Source organism: Herpailurus yagouaroundi, unplaced genomic scaffold, assembly GCF_014898765.1.
Source record: "Herpailurus yagouaroundi ecotype Mexico unplaced genomic scaffold, PumYag 180, whole genome shotgun sequence".
In the NCBI taxonomy this organism is placed as follows: Eukaryota; Metazoa; Chordata; class Mammalia; order Carnivora; family Felidae; genus Herpailurus; species Herpailurus yagouaroundi.
Genome location: NW_024412411.1, coordinates 17,659,011 through 17,665,010, shown reverse-complemented (window position 1 = coordinate 17,665,010; position 6,000 = coordinate 17,659,011). Strand labels below are relative to the sequence as shown.

The following is a 6,000-nucleotide window of genomic DNA, read 5'->3' as shown; positions in this document are numbered from 1 at the left end:
GCCTGCCGCCGCCGCTACCACCGCCGCCGCCACTGGCGCTCCAGCTGCGGCCGAGGCCGGCACGCGAGCGCAGGAAGCCCGCGAGGAGCGGCTGGCTGGGGGCGCCGGGCTCAGGGCGCGCACCTGGTAAGCAGAGCGCCGTTTTCTTTCTTTCAGCCGCGAGTCACCACTGAGGGAGGATAGCGCCGGAGCCCCTCCCCCAGCACGGGGACGGTGAGCATTCAGGCGAGGGGCGGGAGCTTGGGCGAAAGACACCCGGGAGGGCAGGTGGTGGGCAGGTGGAGAATTGGTGGAGCCAGGGACACTACGAGGTCCTGCAAGTTTAGAAAAGTCACCCTGCAAGGACGTGTTCTGTGTGAATCAGACACGAATCTCTAGTCAGGAGCCCAGGCTACCGCGGCTTCGCTCCAATGAGAGGTTTATGAAGATCATTTTGCTTTTATTTGCATAAGTGAGGGACTTAAGTGGGCTCGTTTCCATAGAAAACGAACTAAAAAAAATCAGAGGAGAAAATAGAGATCTGAGCCAAAGGAGGCGTTTGGATCTCTCTCTCTCTCTTTCTCTCTCGCATACCGATACATGTGCACAAAAGGGTGCATAACACGGGAGGGGGGAGCTTATCTATCTTTGAGACCATTAAGTATTTGGGGGCTAACAAGAGCATTTGCTGGTGCTTTACCTTGAAAAGAGGCAGCACAAGACGGACCTGGTGGGGTGTGAATGCCAGTGTTCATTTCTAAAATGACACTTCCATGAATACACTACAGGAGGGAGAGGTTTTCTAGAACAGGGGGCCATTTTAAGGGGGTGCACCTGTAACTCTGGACCTATATGCTCAAGTTCCTGTACTCCCACTGGGGATAAGGAAACATCCTTACACTAGGTTTCTTTTGGGAACTCTGGCAAAGGATGGGGTCAGAGAGAGGGATGGGGCGGTGGGGGGGGGACCGTTGGGGGGAGAAAATGGAGTTGAGTAATGAGTGAATGGGGCGGTGGAAGGAGCGGGAGCCTCGGAGTCAGGTTTGGCATCACTGTATTCATTTAGTTCCAAACTGGGTAGTCTCTGGGCTGGTCTCTAGGAAAATGTGTGACCTTGAAAAAGTCCCTTAACCTTTGTGTGCTCAGTTTCTCCATTTGTGTCATTTCTGCAAAATGTAGAGAGATTCTTCTGTGTTTGAGGGCACTAGAGTTCCATGCAGTAGTGTCTGTCTGTGATTGTATGGGTTTTCGGGGCTGCATACAAGCAAGGAAGAGAACCCAGAAAATCCAATAAAGGAAGCTTCAGGACATTCTCTCTCAAAGTATCGAAGACATTTGCAGGGTTCTGGCTGTGCGGTTGGTGTAATGCATGCTGAGAGGTCTGTCGAGATGGGTGAGAAGGACAATCGGACACCTAGCCTATAACCAAGGGAACCTAGAGTTCTGAGTGATGTTTGGAGAGACTCAGATCCATACAGCCTAAAGTCACTTGCTTTTTTAAGGTAGCAATTAAAGAAGGAGGTTTGGTGCAAAGCTGTGAAGTTCTTTGAATCTGAGCGTTTGGGAAATAATCTGGAATTGATTCTAACACAAGGAAAATGAATGGCATCTCATTTTAAAGGTTGGGCACTCCAGATGGCAGGAAGATTTTAAAGTCAGATCTGAGAATACTGTAATCCAGGCAGAATGGTTAGGAGGGAGAGGGGAATGGATATTCTTCCTGAGACAAGGGATCTTAGGTTCCTAGGAGGCAACTGGCGTCTGCCCATTGTCCTTGACACCTCTGCCACTTGTCTGAAGAGGGCACAGGTATTTCTTCCCCCTCAGTGTAAGCTCATTCTTAGATCTCTGGGATCTGCATCACACGTGCTGGTATATGAGGGTGCACATGGGAAAACACAAGTCCTAGGTGTGCCCCTGAACTCCTGATCCTCTTATCATGTGATCATCTGGCTGTGGGGCTGGTTTACCCATCCAAATTCGACCCGAAGTCTGTGTTCCTAAAGGAACTCACTGTGCCACTTGGTGGCACCAAAAAGTTGCGCTGAGAACTCTGTTCTCTATAAATACAAACTACCACCCCTCCCTCCTCCGCGAGCTCCCCTTCTCCCCTTCCCCCCTTTCTCAGTAGCAGGGAGATTGCTGCACACACCGCCCTCAGCTCTGCTGTTCTGTGCGCACTGAGCACAGGAGATGAGCTTAAGATCATCTTGGTGGGGAGCCCGGGAATGGAGAGGCCGGCTCTGCCCCGCTGATCAGCACAGCCCAACTTTATGGGGGGCTAGCTAGACCGCATCTCACTGCCGGCTGTGCGGCCAACAGGGGGGTAAGCTCGCTAAGGGTTTGTGTGCCCAAGTGTCCCTGTGCCCAGGAAGGATGTAGGAGCTATCAGCTTGCTGGGTAGCTCACAGTTTGGTTTGGGAGTGGGATAAGCGTGGAGCAGGGAGGCCAGACCTCGAGGTTGAAGTCCGCTTCATTTGCTGATGGCCTTAGTTAAACCTGTTGGGAGAAAGGGCGAGAGCAATGGGGTAAAAGAGGGAATGGCTGCAAGGATTGAGAAAGGGATTCTGCATGCCTTCGGATCCGAGTTTCCGCTCCCTAAGGCCAGGTGCGCGTGTTTAGTATGCAGACTGTGCTGCCCCAAACCACCCGAGGGCTCGGGATTGAGAGAAGCAAAGGTGGAGAGGGAAAGGAAGGAGAATCGCTTCCCAGTAGATCGGTAAGCTGCCGCGATCCTGGCGCCTGCTGCAGGAGGAGGGGGGACAGCGGGTGGTGCTGAAAGCACAGCTTTTTCAACTCAGGCTAGCGTGCTGCTTTCTGAACCCCAGTCTGCACCCTCCCGCTCTTTCCTTTCCTGTGGATGCATCTTTCCCTTCGGACACAAAGCCTGCTAGTTACTGGGGAGCGGCAGCACGAGCGGCATGCCGAGGAGGGAACCCAGGCTACAGTGACTTGGGGAAAGAACCCCAGTAAGGCCCAAGAGCTAGCTGATGATCAGAGCCTAACCTGGACTTCGACCTCACAAAGAGAGGTGAAGAGTCTGCCTGGAAGGCTTGTGGTACTGGTGTTGGAATTTCCAACTGCCCTCATTTCCCTCCGGAGCAGGTGCTGTGGGGAAGGGAAATTGAGGAGAGGTTAACAAGCACTTGTGCTTATTTAGGCACAATCTTGGTGCTGCCTCAGCTGAACTGTAAGCTTGAGTAACCAGGCAGATAGATGCTCCAACACTTTACTTCCTGCTAAGAAATTGACACAGACCAGTGGGAAGGCAGCATCTCCCTTCCACCTCTTTTTTCATTCCCTACCTATTGTTTTATTGTTTTGAGTCCCTTGAGACTGGGTCAGAGCTAATCTGTATTCTTAATGCTGGCCTCTGGCCATTTGAGACAGCCAAGTTAACATTGCCTTGTACTCTGTGCAGCTTCTTCCCCCCAGTGGGGCTAAACGAAGGTTTTCTGTAGAATACTCCTAGTTATACAGAATTCTAGGCATTCTTTGGAGTTTTGCCATGTTCAGGTATGCCACCTCTTGTTAGTTGTGGTTTGTGCCCCTCATTACCATTCTAGAGCACAGGGAATTTTCTCCTTTAATTTATCTCTTATATCTGTGAATTACACATTGAAGAGCCAGTTGTGACTATTTATGTCCTTTATAGATTTCAATTTTAGTTTGAAAGGATGTTTAGTTTGAGACTTGAAAATACTGCTTGAACTCATCAGGTTAATGCACATCCCATGAAATTTCCAGCCTTCTCCAGTGGGGACCTTTTCAGCACTACGGACAGATCCCTTAATGTTTCTTAGGAGAAGAATGTGGATAGAACACTTTCCACATAACTGCTTCTTTTAAGAGAAAAGCTGTCCCTGGTTCTTTACACCCTGCTTGACAAAATGTATAATCCAGGTATTTTCATTGCATCCCCTAGATATCTGCTATTACATGACAATATTTTGGCTGTGAGCTATCCTCTAAGAGAAACCAAACTGTGAAATGTTCATTTGTTAAAGGACATACTGAGATTATTCGGGGAGAGGGGGTGGCATTTGAATAATCCAATTCAGTAGTTGTCCAGTTCTTCACTTTGCATCCATGGGGAGACACAGGCCTCTGTCATCACTTCATAGTGCAAGTGATGGACATGCCAAAGTGAAAACTGTCCAACCACCACAAAATATCTATTACTTTTATGACTAAAGGATTTTAGTAACTCTAATGTTCTCATTTTTATTCAAAACACGTTGAAGATTTTATAGGAGTCTTATTATATTTCCTTTTATGGAATTGTCAGAGCAGTTTAGATAAACATCTAACTTAAATGCCAATAAACCATAGGTAAAATTACATGTAGAAAATATGAACTGACACTAATCATGGAACATATAGTACTTATTTGTACACCATTCTCCCCCAGGCTTTCTATCCTCATGGGATGAAGACAAAGATGAATCCAACTATTCTTATGCTGTTCACCATGTTATTTTAATAGATAGAGTATAAATTGACTTTATAAAACAGTGAAGACTATCTTTTGACATCCATTGAGATATGCTAAAGCTATCCATTGGTTTGGAGTTTGGATATACTGGAGATGTATGGCTACAAAGCAGGAACATTCTACAATTTAGAAATATGTGTTCTTTTTAATATTCAGAGGAATGTTAATGCTAGTCCTGAAACATCAAAATAAATATTTTTTTAGTTCATGATATGCTTATATAACCCAAGAAAATAAAATTTGAATTTTGATTTTGAATTTTCAACTCTTTGTAAAACACAGTATCTTCTTGGTGTTTCTTGATTTCAGTCAGTTAAAATTTAGTTCTAAAAAACATTATGCCATAGGCTTGCTCTCATTTCCTTTAAATTCACAGAGGAAGAAAAAAAAGTCTAGATTTTACCATTCATAATCTTTTTTGAATTATATGTACCTTTATTCAGAAGGAGAACCAAGCAGGAGTCTTGGTGCAGGCTCATCCCTGCTCCAAAAATTACCCTTTATTGAGCACATCAGGCACCATGCCAAGCATTGGTGTGTTATTTAATCCTTGTAATAATTATGCAAGGCAATATTTGTTCTTATTTTTCTGTTGTTAAAACTGAGTTCTTGTTGTTGTTTCTTCTACTATCATATAACAAGGGGATGGGAAAAATAAATAAATAAATAAATAAATAAATAAATACACACACACACATCTGATTTATTTGGAAATCAAAATTCCCTTCTTTCCATTACGTAGGTAACTTTAATCTATGGTGTGGCTAAACATCATGGAATTGTTTCAGTGTGGTTTCCAGTGAGTTGTGTATGCTTGGGAAGGCAGACCCTTGCAAAAAAATTGCCTGAGTTTGAATCCCAGCTTTGTGGCTTAATAGCTACATAACCTAGGATGAGTAAGTTAACATTGCTCTGCCTCTGTTTTCGTCATTTTAAAAATGGGGAACAGGTTGTAACACTAAGTCTCACGGAATGATTATGATGAATTAATTGTACAAATATAAGTAAAGTTCCAGACCCACAATGAACAATGTAGAAATGGTAGTTATGACTATAAAACCGATGTAGGCCTTTGAATATCAAATGTTTTATAGCTTTCCTGTGTTATTGAATTTAATCTTCCCAGCACCCCTGTGGTTGGTACATAGTTTGCTGTTTCAAATATCTTCTCTTATTTTAGTTAAACTAGTTAGCAAATTTAAAGGAAATACGTTAGATGTGAAAAAAATGTATCTTATGTAGATATGATTCTGTTGGTCTATGATTAATTCCCTAATGATCAGTTTTCTGGCTGTAGGCCATTGCTCTTAAATTTTGAGCATAAATGTTCTGAAGAAAATTAAAAGATAATAATCATGATGGTGCTAGTGGGCACTGTAATAATAATAATAATAATAATAATAATAATAATAATATTAATAATAATGTAGTCGGTTAACATTCATAATATTTTGCAGAGGAGTAATTGAAAAATATTTTTTCAAAGTCAGTTTTCCTTAATGCACAATCATGTAGTAGAACTCTTT

General features: G+C 44.0%; 1 protein-coding gene across 1 annotated transcript in view; it reads left to right on the top strand.

The window, feature by feature from the left end:
- Positions 1-2,096: 2,096 nt before the first annotated feature.
- GRM5 (glutamate metabotropic receptor 5) overlaps positions 2,097-6,000 on the top strand; it is a 522,995-nt gene continuing 519,091 nt past the window's right edge. Inside the window, exon 1 of the mRNA XM_040489104.1 lies at positions 2,097-2,305. The gene's annotated coding sequence lies outside the window, so the exon portion shown is untranslated. The remainder of the gene's footprint in view (positions 2,306-6,000) is intronic.